Source organism: Rhinolophus ferrumequinum, chromosome 2, assembly GCF_004115265.2.
Source record: "Rhinolophus ferrumequinum isolate MPI-CBG mRhiFer1 chromosome 2, mRhiFer1_v1.p, whole genome shotgun sequence".
NCBI classification, from domain to species: domain Eukaryota; kingdom Metazoa; phylum Chordata; class Mammalia; order Chiroptera; family Rhinolophidae; genus Rhinolophus; species Rhinolophus ferrumequinum.
This window is the reverse complement of record NC_046285.1, coordinates 56,576,709-56,591,267: the sequence shown is the minus strand read 5'-3', so window position 1 is coordinate 56,591,267 and position 14,559 is coordinate 56,576,709.

Sequence of the window (14,559 nt, the reverse complement as noted above, 5' to 3'; positions counted from 1 at the left end):
AATATTTGATGCCATTCCCTCCTGGCTAGTAGAGTTTCTGCTGAAAAATCTGATGATAATCTAATGGGCCTTCCTTTGTAGGTTACTGTCTTCTTTTCCCTGCCTGCTTTGAGGATTCTTTCTTTGTTGTTAATTCTTGACAGCTTCAGTACAATGTGCCTTGGAGAAGGCCAGTTGGGATTGAGGTAATTAGGTGTTCTATTTGCTTCTTGGATTCAAGGATCCAGTTCTGTCCACAAGTTTGGGAAGTTCTCATCAACGATTTGTTTGAATATATTCTCTGTTCCCTTCTCTCTTTCTTCTCCTTCTGGTATGCCCATTATTCTTATATTGCTCTTTCTGATAGAGTCAGAAAGTTCTTGTAGAGTTAGTTCCTTCATTTCCTTTAAGTCTCAAGTCTCTTTCCTCTTCCATCTGTGTCATTTCCAGGTTTCTATCTTCAGTTTTACTGATTTTTTCCTCCATCTGGTCAACTCTACTACCTAAGCTGGCTATTTAATTCTTTATTTCTTTTATTGAGTTCTTAGTCTCCAGAAATTCTACTTGTTTTTTGTTTTGTTTTTTAATTTCAATCTCTTTGGTAAAATGTTCATTTTGTTCTTTGATTGTGTTTCTGAGTTCATTAAACTGCCTGTCTGTGTTTTCTTGCATCTTGTTGACTTTTTTTCAGAACGACGATATTGAACTCTCTGTCATTTAAGTCACATATTTCCATGTCTTTAAGTTCATTTTCTGGAGATTTCATTTTCTTCCTGAGCTCTCTTGTTACCTTGATTATTCATGGCAATTAATGATTTATTATTTTTCTTCCTAGACATCTACAGGAATGGTTTCTACAACAGGTTGATAGAAAGAGGTCTTTCTTTTGTTTTCCAGTAGGTGTTGGTAGAATGTTTTATTTTCTCTCTGACTACAGCCTTTTATTCTCTCTCACACTGTAGTGTTATATTTTGTCTGCACTATTCTGGCTTCTTACACAATGGAGGGATTCCCTGGAAGGTGGGCTTCTCCTCTGTGAACAGTTCACCTGTGTCATAGGGTGCCGCTTCCATGGGGGGATATGGAGAGCTTCTAAAGTTCCAAAGCTCTTCCTGCACCAGATTCAGAGCCCGAGTGTTTAAGCAGCTCTGTTTACTCCTGCAGGGATCTACCCAGATAGGTGGGACAGGGGCTGGGTGGGTTGTGATAGGTGGCCCAGAGCATTGGCGGCAACCACCACTGCAGCCAGTCCTGCTTCCACAGCTCCCTCCCCTTTGCCAGACCTATTTGGGCTGTGAATCTGTGTTTGCGGACCACAGTTCTCAGAACTGCAAATATTCTGTTCTTTTTGATCTGATAATGCTGCTGTTCTGCTTCTAACAGTGGGCTGGTGGGGGCGGGCGAGTTCTGGGAGGGTAGAGAGGGGGCAGCTAGTCTCAGTGCCTAAGGCTTCCGTTCTCTACGACTTAAACCACCGTTTTCAGCCTTCTTCCCTCAGTCTTTGCTCCGAGGTCTCCGCCGTGCGCATTGAGTTCAGCTGTGTTATGTGCTGTCCCCTCAGCCCTGTGGGCAATAAGCGGAGCCCTAGCCGTCCGAGTTCTTCCGTCTCCCGCAGCTGCGGTAGTTCCGGGATGCAGCGAGCTCGGAGCACTGAGCTAGGTCTGCATTCTGTGCCCACGCGGCTCCGTCTCCGCACTTCTCCCTTCCCTCCTCCCCCGCTCGTGCAATTTACCCACATTTAGATGATTTCAGTAGTGGGCCTCTTAGTCTTGCCTGTCAGCTGTGCAGGGAGTCCTTTTTGGAGTTATAGTTGTTCAATTTGTTGTAAATTCTAGGGTAGATTTCCAGAGGCTCACCTCACGCCGCCATTTTTATGATTAATGTAATTGTTAATATGATCGTAGGTTTACTATCTTGATTATCTGTTCTTGATTTTCCCTCAATCTTTTCATGCCTTTATTTTGGGTGAATAAAATATGTACTATAAAACCTATAATATATTATTGTTATTATTATTATTATTATTATTATTATTATTTTGCTACTATACAAAGTGATACAAATAATTTCTTTATGAAATTGGGAAATAATTACACCAGATAGAAGCCCAGTTCTTTTGGAAGGAATTAAATGTATCAGAAAGCTAATTATCTAGGGAAATATGAAATGCCTTTATTATTTTTTGTTATATAAACATTTATCTTTTAATTTGTTTGAAGGACTTTTAAGACAAAACTGATAATATATTGGATATATATATATATATATATATATATATATATATATCAAAAAAAACACCAAATGTATTTAGTCTCAACTGTGGAAGAATCTTCCACCTTCTGCCATTTTACCGGACATGGAAATAATAGTGATTCTCTTTTATCCTAGAAAGGATTTTAATTTATTTGTCACTTTTATGCCCTCGAGCTTTTGGTAAGTTTAAAAACACTGATTTGTAGAATGTATAGTGTGTTTTACTTGTTAGGAATTTTTGAGTTTTTATATCCTAACCTGAAACAGAAATATATCATTTACTTTTAATATTTATGAAATTACTATTTGATCTATAATTTATTTTGAATTGTGTTTATTAGTTACTAATATGTCGGGAGTTTTATGTCTCTGATATTGATTTCTAATTTCATTGCATTGTATGTTACATTAATTATGTGACTTTTTAAAAGTGTTATATTCTTGTTGACATTACTGAGGAATGGTATGTAGGCTTGGAGTTGCCACCTATAATTTTTCCCACAAGTGTATAGTCTGCCTTAGAATGAAGCCCATATAGAACTGAGAAATAGAGAAAGAATAAGGTCTAATTATATTAGCCGATAAATCAAGCTGCTTGTAATGCTTTACTTAGGCTTTCCAGTTACCTAAGTCTATTATTTTTCTTTTGGTCTCCATCCAGTTTGGGTTGGATTTTGTTGTCATTGTGCACAAACTGACTAATCCAGGAGACATGATGAGTTCACTTTTAGGTATATTGAGTTTATGTTGTGATGGAACATAACACAGCTCAGCAAGAAGATATGAATTCAGAGTAAAGTATCAAGAATTTAGGGCCATGATGACCTGGGGCTTACAGCCATGGCTAAGCATAATAAGCTAGTGCTACAATAAAGGTCTTTATCATCTGAGGTCGTAAGTTTCCTATGATAGTCAATTTTATGTGTCAATTTGACTGGGTCACAGGGTTCCCAGATATTTTGCTAAGCATTATTTCTGGGTGTGTCTGTGAGAATATTTCCAGATGAGAGTAGCATTTGAATCCATAGATTCAGTAAAACAGATTGCCCTGTCCAATGTGACTGGGCATCATCCAATCCATTGAGGGTCTGAATAGAACAAGAGGTAGAAAAAGAGAGAAATTGCCCCTTCTCTGCTTGAGCTGAGACATGAGTGTTTTCTACCCTCAGACCATTGTCTCCCCGGGTTCTCAGGCTTTCAGACTCACTGATATACATATACCAGGGGTGCCAAAAACAAAAAAATGTATACACATGATTTGTAGTCATCTTTTGTTATTGGTATATATTGAGTATTACAATTTTAATACAACTTTTTCCTTTCTTAAAATGTGTATACATTTCTCTCTCTCTCTCTCTCTCTCTCTCTCTCTCTCTCTATACATATATACATACACACACACATATATACATACACAGTGTAAGCATACTGTGGAAAGTTCACAAACTTAATTGTCAGACCTTGTGTGTGTGTGTGTGTGTGTGTGTGTGTGTGTGTGTGTATGTATTCTGTTTGTATTGGGAAATCTGACTGATACACCTCCCTTTTGCTGTTTTATATAGTTGAATGTTTATATAGTAGAATATACTATTCTACCTGTTTTCATTATCCAGAATCTTTTGTTTCAAGCAAAATCTTACTTAAATTGTCTCTCTTGGCCACCATTCACATTCTGAGGGCAATGATGCATGGTTTCTAGCTAGATATCACTAAAGACATGAGACACAAAGACATGAGACAGTACTCTGGATTTGGTGACTGTTACTCATTTCCCTGGCCATTGGCAATATTTAGCAAACAGAATTGCCTTTGCCATGGTTACCAGGTAATCTGTGCCTGTGCACATCCATTTTAGGCTGTAGTGTCTATAACCTGAGCGTGCATATGCCAACGGATGCTTTGGTGCTTGCAACCTGCAACATTTCCTAGAACAGCCATGTCATGTAAAATTGTTTTTTAATTATTCCCTAAGTTTCTTGAAGAGAAAATCAAAGAAATAAAGGTTGTCTGCCAGAAAATATTTTTAAAATTAATAATTTAAGCAGAATGAACCCATGAGCAAGTCACTTCAGGGTAGTTTAAATAGGCCAGCTTGCCTTTGCAGTGTGTTTTCTATGCACTGCTTCTTTTCCATTCCCTAGACTGCTGCACTTTGTTCAGGTTCTCATTTCTTCTTATTTATACTGTTAGTAGCTAATTTTTCTATAATTGCTTATGGTTAGCATAAAAATTATATCAATTAATCTTTTCAATAAGCCTCCAGTGCAGGTGGTTCCCCCCCCGCCATTTTGACAATGATGAAACTAAAAATAAGAGATTATGTTATTTCCCTTAGGTTATAGTGTTAATTTGTTTCAGAGCTCAGCCTTCCTGCTATAACATTTGATATGCTTATGTTACACAGTACTTTGACTCTGACACCACTCTTTTAATTCAGCTGAATTAGTCATTGTAGGCTAACTATTGCAACAACAACCCCCAAATCTCAAAGGATTAACAGAATAGAACTTATTCTCTTTATACAAAAATTCAAGGTCTTCTGTGTAGTCACTCAGGAACCGTCCTTTGGAATCCAGACTGCATGACGTCTGCTTTCAAGGCTAATTCATGGATTAGCCTAGGTTAATTCACTGGATTTTCCACCTTCTATCCATATTGCAGGCTGGAAAAAAAATGAAAAAATAAGGGTTTTCCCCAAATGTCTGTCCTACTCTCTTTATGGAAACTTCTAATAAATTCTTCTCAACAACTTTTACTTATATCTCATTGGCTAAAACTTATTCACATAGCCACTCCAGCTGTTATGGAAATTAGAATGTTTGGTCTTTTGGCTGTGTATATTATTGGTCCCAGTGATATAGGGATTCTATTAGTAAGAAAGAAAAAAGAAAGGAAAAAAAAAAAAGGATGTAAGTTAGAAATGTAGTCAGCACTCTCCATTACCTTCCACCTCCATATTTCAGACTTACTACCTCTCTGATTACACTTAGGGTAATATCAGAGATGGGATGAGGTTCATGGCAAAAGTAAGGACCTGAGATGGAGTAAAGTAAGAAATTGTGCATATTATTTGGTAATCAAAATTAGGATTTTAAATTGTGTGAACTCTTCTTCCCAGGATTGGTCAAAAGAGTTGTATCAGTATGTCCTACTAAATAAGTCGTACTGCTACAGATAACTCCTACCTCTCTTATTTTTTTAATTTCTTTCCTTATTTTCTTTAATGTGTATTTACTGAAAACTGTTCTTATACTACACATTGCACCTAGGAGTCAGTGGTGAGCAAAACCTTCATGGTTTCTGCCTTTGTGAAACTCCTTGACTTCCATGTATCCAATGCCCTTTTAACACCTTTCCAGCATTCATTTTTCTAAAGAGTGTAGTTGCACAATTCTATCTCACTGAAAAATATGTTTAGAGATGCAGTGTGCATATTGGTTGAAAAAGCAGACAGAGTTGGATTTGGCTTCCAACTCCATCATTTGCTAATTGAATGACCTCGAGAAAATTACCTAATTTCTTTGTATCTCAATTTTCTCAGCACTAAAATAATGATAATCTAATTAATGGAGGTATTGTGATATTTATAAGCAGAGCAAAAACACCTGAACTTTTTATCCCAGTGCATCACACTGTAGAAAAGCTAGACAACGCAGGCATATCTTCAGTGGCATAGAAATGACTAAACTTAGTATCATATTAATTAATCAAATTAAATTAAAATGCAAAGCTAAATTAAAATGCAAAGCTATAATGTGTCTTACGTGATTAATAATACCTATACAGGGAACATATCACAAATATGTTTATTTTAAGTATAATTCTCACTTCTTGTTTATCATAGTTTGTTGTAAGTATTGATTGAAATAATATGTTTAACATTCTTAGCATGTGGGAGTGATGGCTGGTCTCTAAGACATCCCCCCATGCTCCTTGATTCTGGTGTTCATGTCCTTAGGTAATCCCATGCCCTTGAGTGTGAATAAGATCGGTGACTTTTGCTTCTAACCAGTGAAATATAACAAAGGTGAAAAGATACCAATTGCATAATTCCTTTACATTATATACAACTTTATATTGCTAACAGACTTAATCAAGAGACTCTTTTTGTTGGTTTGATAATGTAAGCCTCCATATTAGAACTATGAGTAAGCTCTAGGAGACATGGGCTCTCTCCGTTCTCTAGCCAACAAAAACACGGGGTCCTCAGCCCTACAAATGCAAGAAAATGAATTCTGCCAACTATCTGAGTGATCTTGGAGGTAGATTCCTTTCCAGCAGGGCCTTCTGTTGAGGACACTGTCTAGTTTACAGTTTGAATTCAGCTTTGTAAAACCCTAGCTAAGCCATGACCAGATTCCTGACCTACAGAAACTGAGATAATAAACGTGTGTTGTTTTAAGTCACTAAGTTTGCATAGTTTGTTATGTCATAATAAATACAAATACAGCTTAACACATAAAATGTACTAATAAAAACAATATTTTTAAAAATTATTAATAATAACAAAATTTAAAATTCTTAGTATGTAATTTAAGACTGTTCCACCTAACTCCCATGTATTTTAAAGAATTCATTTTCCAACACCCAGTTTTAAACGTCTTGAATTATTTGTTATTTCTCAAATGTTTTCCTATTTCTTGACTGTACTTGTGGCTGTTTCACTTACCTCATATGCTTCACTTTCTTTTTCTTTACTTGAAATTATTCTCAATTTTTAAAAGCCCATTTTAGGTACTATCCACATCGTGGAGATTTTTCAAGTGTTCTGGCTGGGGTTAATTTATATTTTTCCTGTGTTTACATAGCATTTACTTGTGCTACTCCTTGGACTGAGGATAAATGAAGTCAGTTTAACCTGTTTGTTTTGTTTTTCACTGGGGAGACATGTTGGTGTCTGATGATCAAGTCTCCTACCATGTTTCCCCCAAAATAAGACCGAACCAGAAAATAAGCCCTAGCATTGTTTTTCAGGATGACATCCCCTGAACATAAACGCTAATGAGTCTTTTGGAGCAAAAGATACCATGAGACCTGGTCTGATTTTTGGGGAAACACGGTAATAAGTCTGAATTTATGAGTATTCCTGTGCCTCAAAATTCTACTTCATTGGCTCCCTTTTCCATCTCCAAATAAGTAACTGATGTATTTTCCCTTCCATAAACAACTATAAAATTAGACAAAATACACAAAGTAACTATTTTCAGACATTAAACCTCAGAAAGCACAGCGGTGTGACCCTGAGAGAAAAGAAAAAAAAATATGGTAAGCCATGACTAACCATGTGCAGGGAGAGAAGACCTAAACAGGAAATAGTCCTACTGAGCGAAAAAAAACGAGGAAGTTCTGGAAAGTTGAGTTGTCTAAAATCTGTGGATCAGATTACTATATAGGATAGAGCTATACAATAAAAACACTCTAGAAATATTCATGAGAATCCCTTCTGTCTGTTGCTTTACATTTATAGGGTGAAACCTCTTGAGGCTTGGAAAATAGTTACTAAAAAAAAAAAAAAATCAAAGTGGAGAGGACTAATTGGACACCTTGGCGATTTATCAGATTACAGAAAGGCTATACCTTAGTAAACCAGCACTAAAATAAAGGTTACCAGAGAATTGTCCTAACAAAGCTTAAAAATAATTATTGAAAGCATCAAGCTGATTCGCAAGTAATTTAACTGCATTTCAAAACAAACTTTAACATTCATTAAGAATAATGACATTCAAGCACTCAAAAACATAACATTTACAACCTTTGAGATTCAAGCAGAAATTAATCAACATACAAAGAAGCAGAAAAATGTGAGCAATCACCAGAGAACTAATCAAAAAAAAAAAAAAAAAAACCCAAAGTGACAGAGATAATGGGACCATTACACAAGTATCTTAAAACATCTGTTTATATATGTATATATATATGTATATACAGGTATATACATATATATACATATATACATATATATATATGTTTAAGAATGTATGACACAAAAACATGAACACAATGAGGAAATAAATGTAAGAACAAAAGGCCAAATTAAATTTGTAGAGCTGAAAATTAAAATAACCATTTTTGACAGCAGAAGAAAAGATCAGGAATTTGAAGACATAGTGGTAGAAATTATCTAAAGTTAAGCACAAAGATAGATTTAAAAAAAAATCATTAGTGATTTATAAGACATATAAAGAAGACTAAAACACATAATTAGGGCTCCAAATGTGTGAGTGTGGTGACAAAATATTTGAAAAAATATGGCTAAACATTTTCCAAACTTGATGAAACCAATAAGCCCAAATTCAATAAAATCAATAAGCACCCAAGCAGGATAAACACAAAGAAAACCACAACAAGAGACATCAAAATTAAATTCCTAAGAACCAATGATAAAAAGAAAAATTCAAAAGAAACCAGAGGAAAAGAGGTATTATATACAAAAGACTGAAGATAAAAAATTTCTAGAGACTGATCTTCGCAAATAATGGAAACTAGAGAATAATAAAATAGCATAAGTGCTGAGCAACAGAATTAAAAGAAAGATCAATCTAGAATTCTATATCTATTAAAAAACTTTCAAAAGTGAAAGTGAAATTAAGCCTGATTTTTAGAAAAACAAAGCTGAGAGAATTCATTGTCAGCAGACTTGCACTACAAGAAATATTACTGGAAATTATTCAGGCAAAATAATTATGGACAGATGGACACTCGGATATGCACAAAAAAATATAAAACCCAGAAATGATTAATTTGGTAAACATAAATCTTTTTGTCATTTTTCATTATTGTAATGAAAAATGATTGTTTAAAGAGAAAATAATATCAATATATTGAAGAATTTATAAAATATGTAGATATAAATTGTTTAGGAAAATAGCAGAAAATAAATAGCAGGGGATGACATGGAAGCGTAACATTACAAGGTTCATACATTGCATTATGGTATATTGTTGGTTAAAGATAAACTATTGAGTTAAAAATGCATATTGAAACCCCCATTTATCAGGAGAATCATTTCATAGAATGTGTAGATGCCTGAACAATGCACTATATACCGGAAGCTCATGTAGAATAATACTGAATGTCAACTATAGTTAAATATATATTCATGGGATGTAAAGTATAGCATAGGGAATGTATTCAATGGCATAGCAACAGCTATATACAATGTCAGAGGGGTAGTAGACTTGGAGGGGTGTTATCATTTTGTGAGGGGTATAAATGTCTAACCTTTATGTTATTTTTGTACACCTGAAACTAATAAAAACAATAAAAAAAAAGATAGAAATCCCCAGAGCCCAGAGCAACTACTAAACAAACAAGCAAAAGCAGTATACCTGATAAACCAATAATACAAATAAAAACTAATTCAATTAATCCAAAGGGATAAAATAAACCATAAACAGCAAAGTAATAGACTTAAAATCTATCATTTTAGTAATAATGTTAAAGCAAATGACATAAACATTCCAATTAAAGGGCAGGGATTGTCTGACTAGATAAAAAAGAGAACAAAAATATATTGCTGCCTACAAGAAACACTCATTAAAATAAAGGTAAATGTAAGGTAAACATAAGAATACAATAAATGAATAATTTTAGATGTGCATGTATACACTGGAAATATATATATATATATATATATATATATATATATATATATATATATATATATATAATGACTTAGAACCAGTGACATACCAATAGTAATGTGTACATCTAGATTTCAGATCTTGAATTCTAAATAACTTTCTAAACTTTCTGTTTCAGCTCTGACATGTAAAGCATTACAACAACAACAAAAAAAAGCTGTGCAAAACTAAACATCAATGACTTTTCTTGGACCCATTAGAGAACTGAGGTATCAGTCTCTCTGGAGACTGATATCTGGAGACAGGTGCATCTAGAGAAATTCAGCATACCTGGAGCAGAGACTCCTGTAGCCATACACTTGTGGAAACTCTTAATTGGTAATTTTGAGGAACTTTTGGAGGCTGACCATGGACTAGCATGAAAGTAAGAAACCCTTGGGCCTGTGCAGTCTTAGGGGGACCCAAACACTATGGTGAGCTTTACATCCAGAAAGTCAACAAAATATCATAGTGAAGATTCAAGAAAGATCCTTTCCTGGTTTGTCAAGAGAAGAAGAAGAGTAATAGGATTAGTTTTCTAGGATAGTCATAATAAGTACCACAAATGGATATGGCTTAACACAACAGAAATTTATTCTATCATAGTTCTGAAGGCTAGAGGTATGAAATTAAGCTGTCACAGGATCATACTCTCTCTGAAATCTATAAGGAAGAATCTTTTCTTGCCTCTCCTAGCTTCTGGTGTTGGCCATCAATCTTAGTATTCTTAACTTGTGGCTATCTCACTCTAATTTCTTCCTCTGTCATCACATGGTATTTCTCTTTACATGTCTGTGTCCAAATGTTCCTCTTCTTATAAGGATATCAGTCATAGTGGATTAAGACCCAACCTAATGACGTCATTTTAACTTGGTTAAATACGCAAAGAACTTTTTTCCCAAATAAGGTCATATTTATAGGTAATGGAGGTTAGGAAGTCAACATACCTTTTTAGGGGAATAAATTCAACCAGAGTAACAGTAATTATTATGAATTATAGCCAGAACCCTCAAAACAAGAGCTCCCATTCAGAAGAAAGGACTTTTCTAGAGCTTTATTCTAACTCAAGTAAGGGAATCCTTTCCACTCTAGTCCCTTCCAATTTTCTATCTCACTTAAGAGATATAGTAATAAAATATACTCAAAGGGGTTATGGCTTTAAGAAAGTGGATTAAAAATTGCTGTGTAGCCAGGCAAGGCATATAGGGGAATGAAAGAGGAAAAAAAGTATACCATTGGGGAATATTTGTGAAGGTCACAGACCAAGATATATGTCTACTAAAAGACTGAGATTTTAATCACAGGATTATCAAACACTCCCCCCACCACACACCTTATCAGCACACCAAGGGGCCTCCAGTGTAATAACAGTGGATTAGAACTTAAAAAAGCTGCAAGACACAGACTCTCTCTTAAGAGGAGTACTTAAGGAAGCCCAACATCAAGAAAGGAGACAAAAAGAAGGGCACTAAAGGAATTTGAATCTTCTGGCACTTATAGACCCAGCAAACATTAAATACAACCCAACTCCTAGCCAGATTAACAGAAATCCTCACACTAAAGACCTATTTATCTCAGTCTCTATACTCGATAAAGCTATCCAGCATTTGGAACATGCCAAAAGGCAAGAAAAAACACAGTCTGAAGAGACAAATCATCCTCAGTACCATCTTCAGATGTGACACAGATATGAAATTATCACATAAGGAATATAAAATGAACTATGATTAATATGTTAATGGCTTTAAGAAAAAGAAGACAACATGCAAGGCAGATGGGGTAATATAAGTAGAGAGATAAAAATCAAAAGCATATCTAGAAATAATAATAAAAAACCCACCACCATACCAGAAATGAAAATGCCTTTGAGGACTCATTAGTAAACTTGACATTGTTTCAAGAATCAGTGAACTTCAAGACAGGCAAACAGAAACTTTCGAAACTGAAATTCAAAGGGAAGGAGGAAGGGTGGTAGGAAAGAAGGAAGGAGGGAGGAAATAACAAAATAATCAAGAACTGTTGGGATACTATGTGTAATACCAGAGGAAAAAAGATGATAGAAAAGGGCGGAAAAAAATGTGATGTAATAATGACTGAGAATTGCCAAATTAATGACAGGCACACCAACTACAGATGAAGAAGAACTTCAGAGAATCCCAAACAAGATAAATAATAAACACAAACAAGCATGTATCCAAACATTCCAGAAGCACATCACATTCAAATTCAGAAAACCAAAGTAAAAGAGAAAACCTTGAATAAGCAAGGATGGGTGGGTCGGGGGAACTTTCTCTTTCAAGGAACAAGCTAGAAGAGAGTGGAATGATACTTTTAATGTTGAAAGGAAAGAGAAAAACAAAACCAAAACCACCAACCTAGAATTCTGTATCTGGAGAAATTATGCTACAAATGTGACGAAGAAATAATGATTTTCTCAGACAAGCAAAAGCTGAGGCCATCCGTTGCCAGGAAGAAAGGGGAGCCCAAGTTCTGCTCCCAATTCTGGGACTAGAATTGGCAAGCCACTCCATCATATAGGTCAGAATTTTCTCTACTGTTCCATGGGGGATGGAACTTGAAGACATATAAGCTCTTTCTAGATCTGACTTTCTGTGATTTCATTACATTAGTGTCTTGATCAAAAACAGGAGTGAAAAATAACCCTCAACAAAATAGCTAAATTAAATTATTTCTTCTATTTAAGACGACTAAAGGCAATGGATATGAGCAGAGCGGAAATAATCTAGGAAACCTACATGTGATCAATTTTTTAAAAAGAATTTTTGCCTTATTTTATTTAAGTTTTTGAATTTTGATTTGGTTGAAGGAGTTCATACCATTTTAAAATCAATTGCTGGCACATATTCCTCCTGGTTGTTTCTGAAAACTTGGGCTACTACAACAGAGGAATCAGGCAAGAAGGCTCTTTTTAAAGGAAGTCACTATGAGTATTGCTCTGGGAGTTTGTGCTTGTGTTATTCCTCTTAGTAAGTTTTCATTGTTCCTTTAGTGTCAGGGATGAGAGGTTTAAAGCTACCCCTAGTGAACACGTTGGTGATATCACTACATACATAGCTAACAGGAGTCAAGGTCAACAAGGGACCTGGCAAAGTCTAACATGCATTTCTAACCCGGTTTCCAACCCTCAAGTGATGGAACCATTTGTGAAGCTTACATTGGGAGTCTCATTTCTTCACATATCAAAGTTAACAGTCATCACAGATGCTGTGACATACCTCACGTTGTCTTTCTGCCACCCTGTAGGACTAAAGCATTCATCCTCTAGGTTCTGAGAATGTTGACAACTAAGTGCTCCCAGCTCAGACCCTCTCCTGGGACTGCCTGCTAGGTCCCCAAGGTCCTCATTCCTTCTTCCTATAAGAAACTGTCATCAAATGACTGTTGAAAGTGGAGGTTATAACTGTTTGGCCCCTCACTCTAATTTAGGGCACCTCGGAAGGGTTAGTCCTGGTCCAAAGCTTCCGTAGGCAGGACTGAAGCCTTTAGTATGACAAGATGCCCTTCAACTCTGCTTGTGCCCAGTCCTGCTTTCTTTGATCCTCTACCCAGTGTCATTTCCAAGAGCACACCCAATTAGCTTTGTGCTCTAAATATCCATCTCACAAAAGAACACAAAAATCTCCTTCTCAGACTCCACTTCGTGGGGGTACCTGAATTGTAAAAATGCCCAAACTTTACTTACATTGCCTTTGCTTAGTTGGAGGTCTCCTTTAAGGAACTAATATGTCCACCAAAGTCTGTATATTTTCCTTCATCTTGCCCCACTTCCTAAATACAGTAGTTAATTTCTAGGAGAAGTTACGGCTCCCTAAAACCAGATAGTTTAGACTTACCACTTTAAAAGTGCTTCAATTTTCACCATTTTGGTGGATGTGTAATATTATTCCATTAGTATTTCAGTATGCACTCCCCTGATGAGTAATGTTGTTGACTATTTTTTCATGTTTTAATATTTGGCCCATTTTTCTATATGGCTTCTGTCTTTTTTATTATTGAATTAAGAAATGCTTTATGTATCTTGAGTGTAAGTCATTTGTCAAATATATTTATTTGTAATATTTTCTCCCATTTGTGAATAGCCTTCTCATTCTGCTGGTGGTATCTTCGGATGAATAAATGTTCTTAATTTTAAGATATTTCAATTATTAAAGTTTTAACGGGACTATAAATTGGTAAAAGTACTTTGGGAAACTGTTTGGCAAAGTATCTATTAAAGATAAAAATACACATATACATACTTCTACGTATATACTTGATTGAAATGCATTCATATATCCATAAAAGACACAGTAGAATGCTCATAGGGACACTATTTATAATAATCAAAAACTGAAAATTTCTATCAGTAGACTGTGCAAATAGATTGTGGTATAACCCACATGGAACATTATAGTCCTACATCAATGGGAAAAAGATCTAAAATTACATCCAAAAGCATGGGTGAATCTCATAAACAGATTGTTGAGTGAAAGAAGCCAGACACAATAAGGCATATGTCATATTCCATTTAAGTATAATACAAAAGCAGAGAATATTTACCTTTATTGTCAGGGGCAATGGGGTAGTGACTGAAAGAAAGAACAATGATTCCTCTGGAACTCTAGCAATATTCTCTTTCTTGTTCTGGATGCTGAGTGTTCCTTTTATTACAGTCATTGAGTATAGCTATAATACATATACTTAT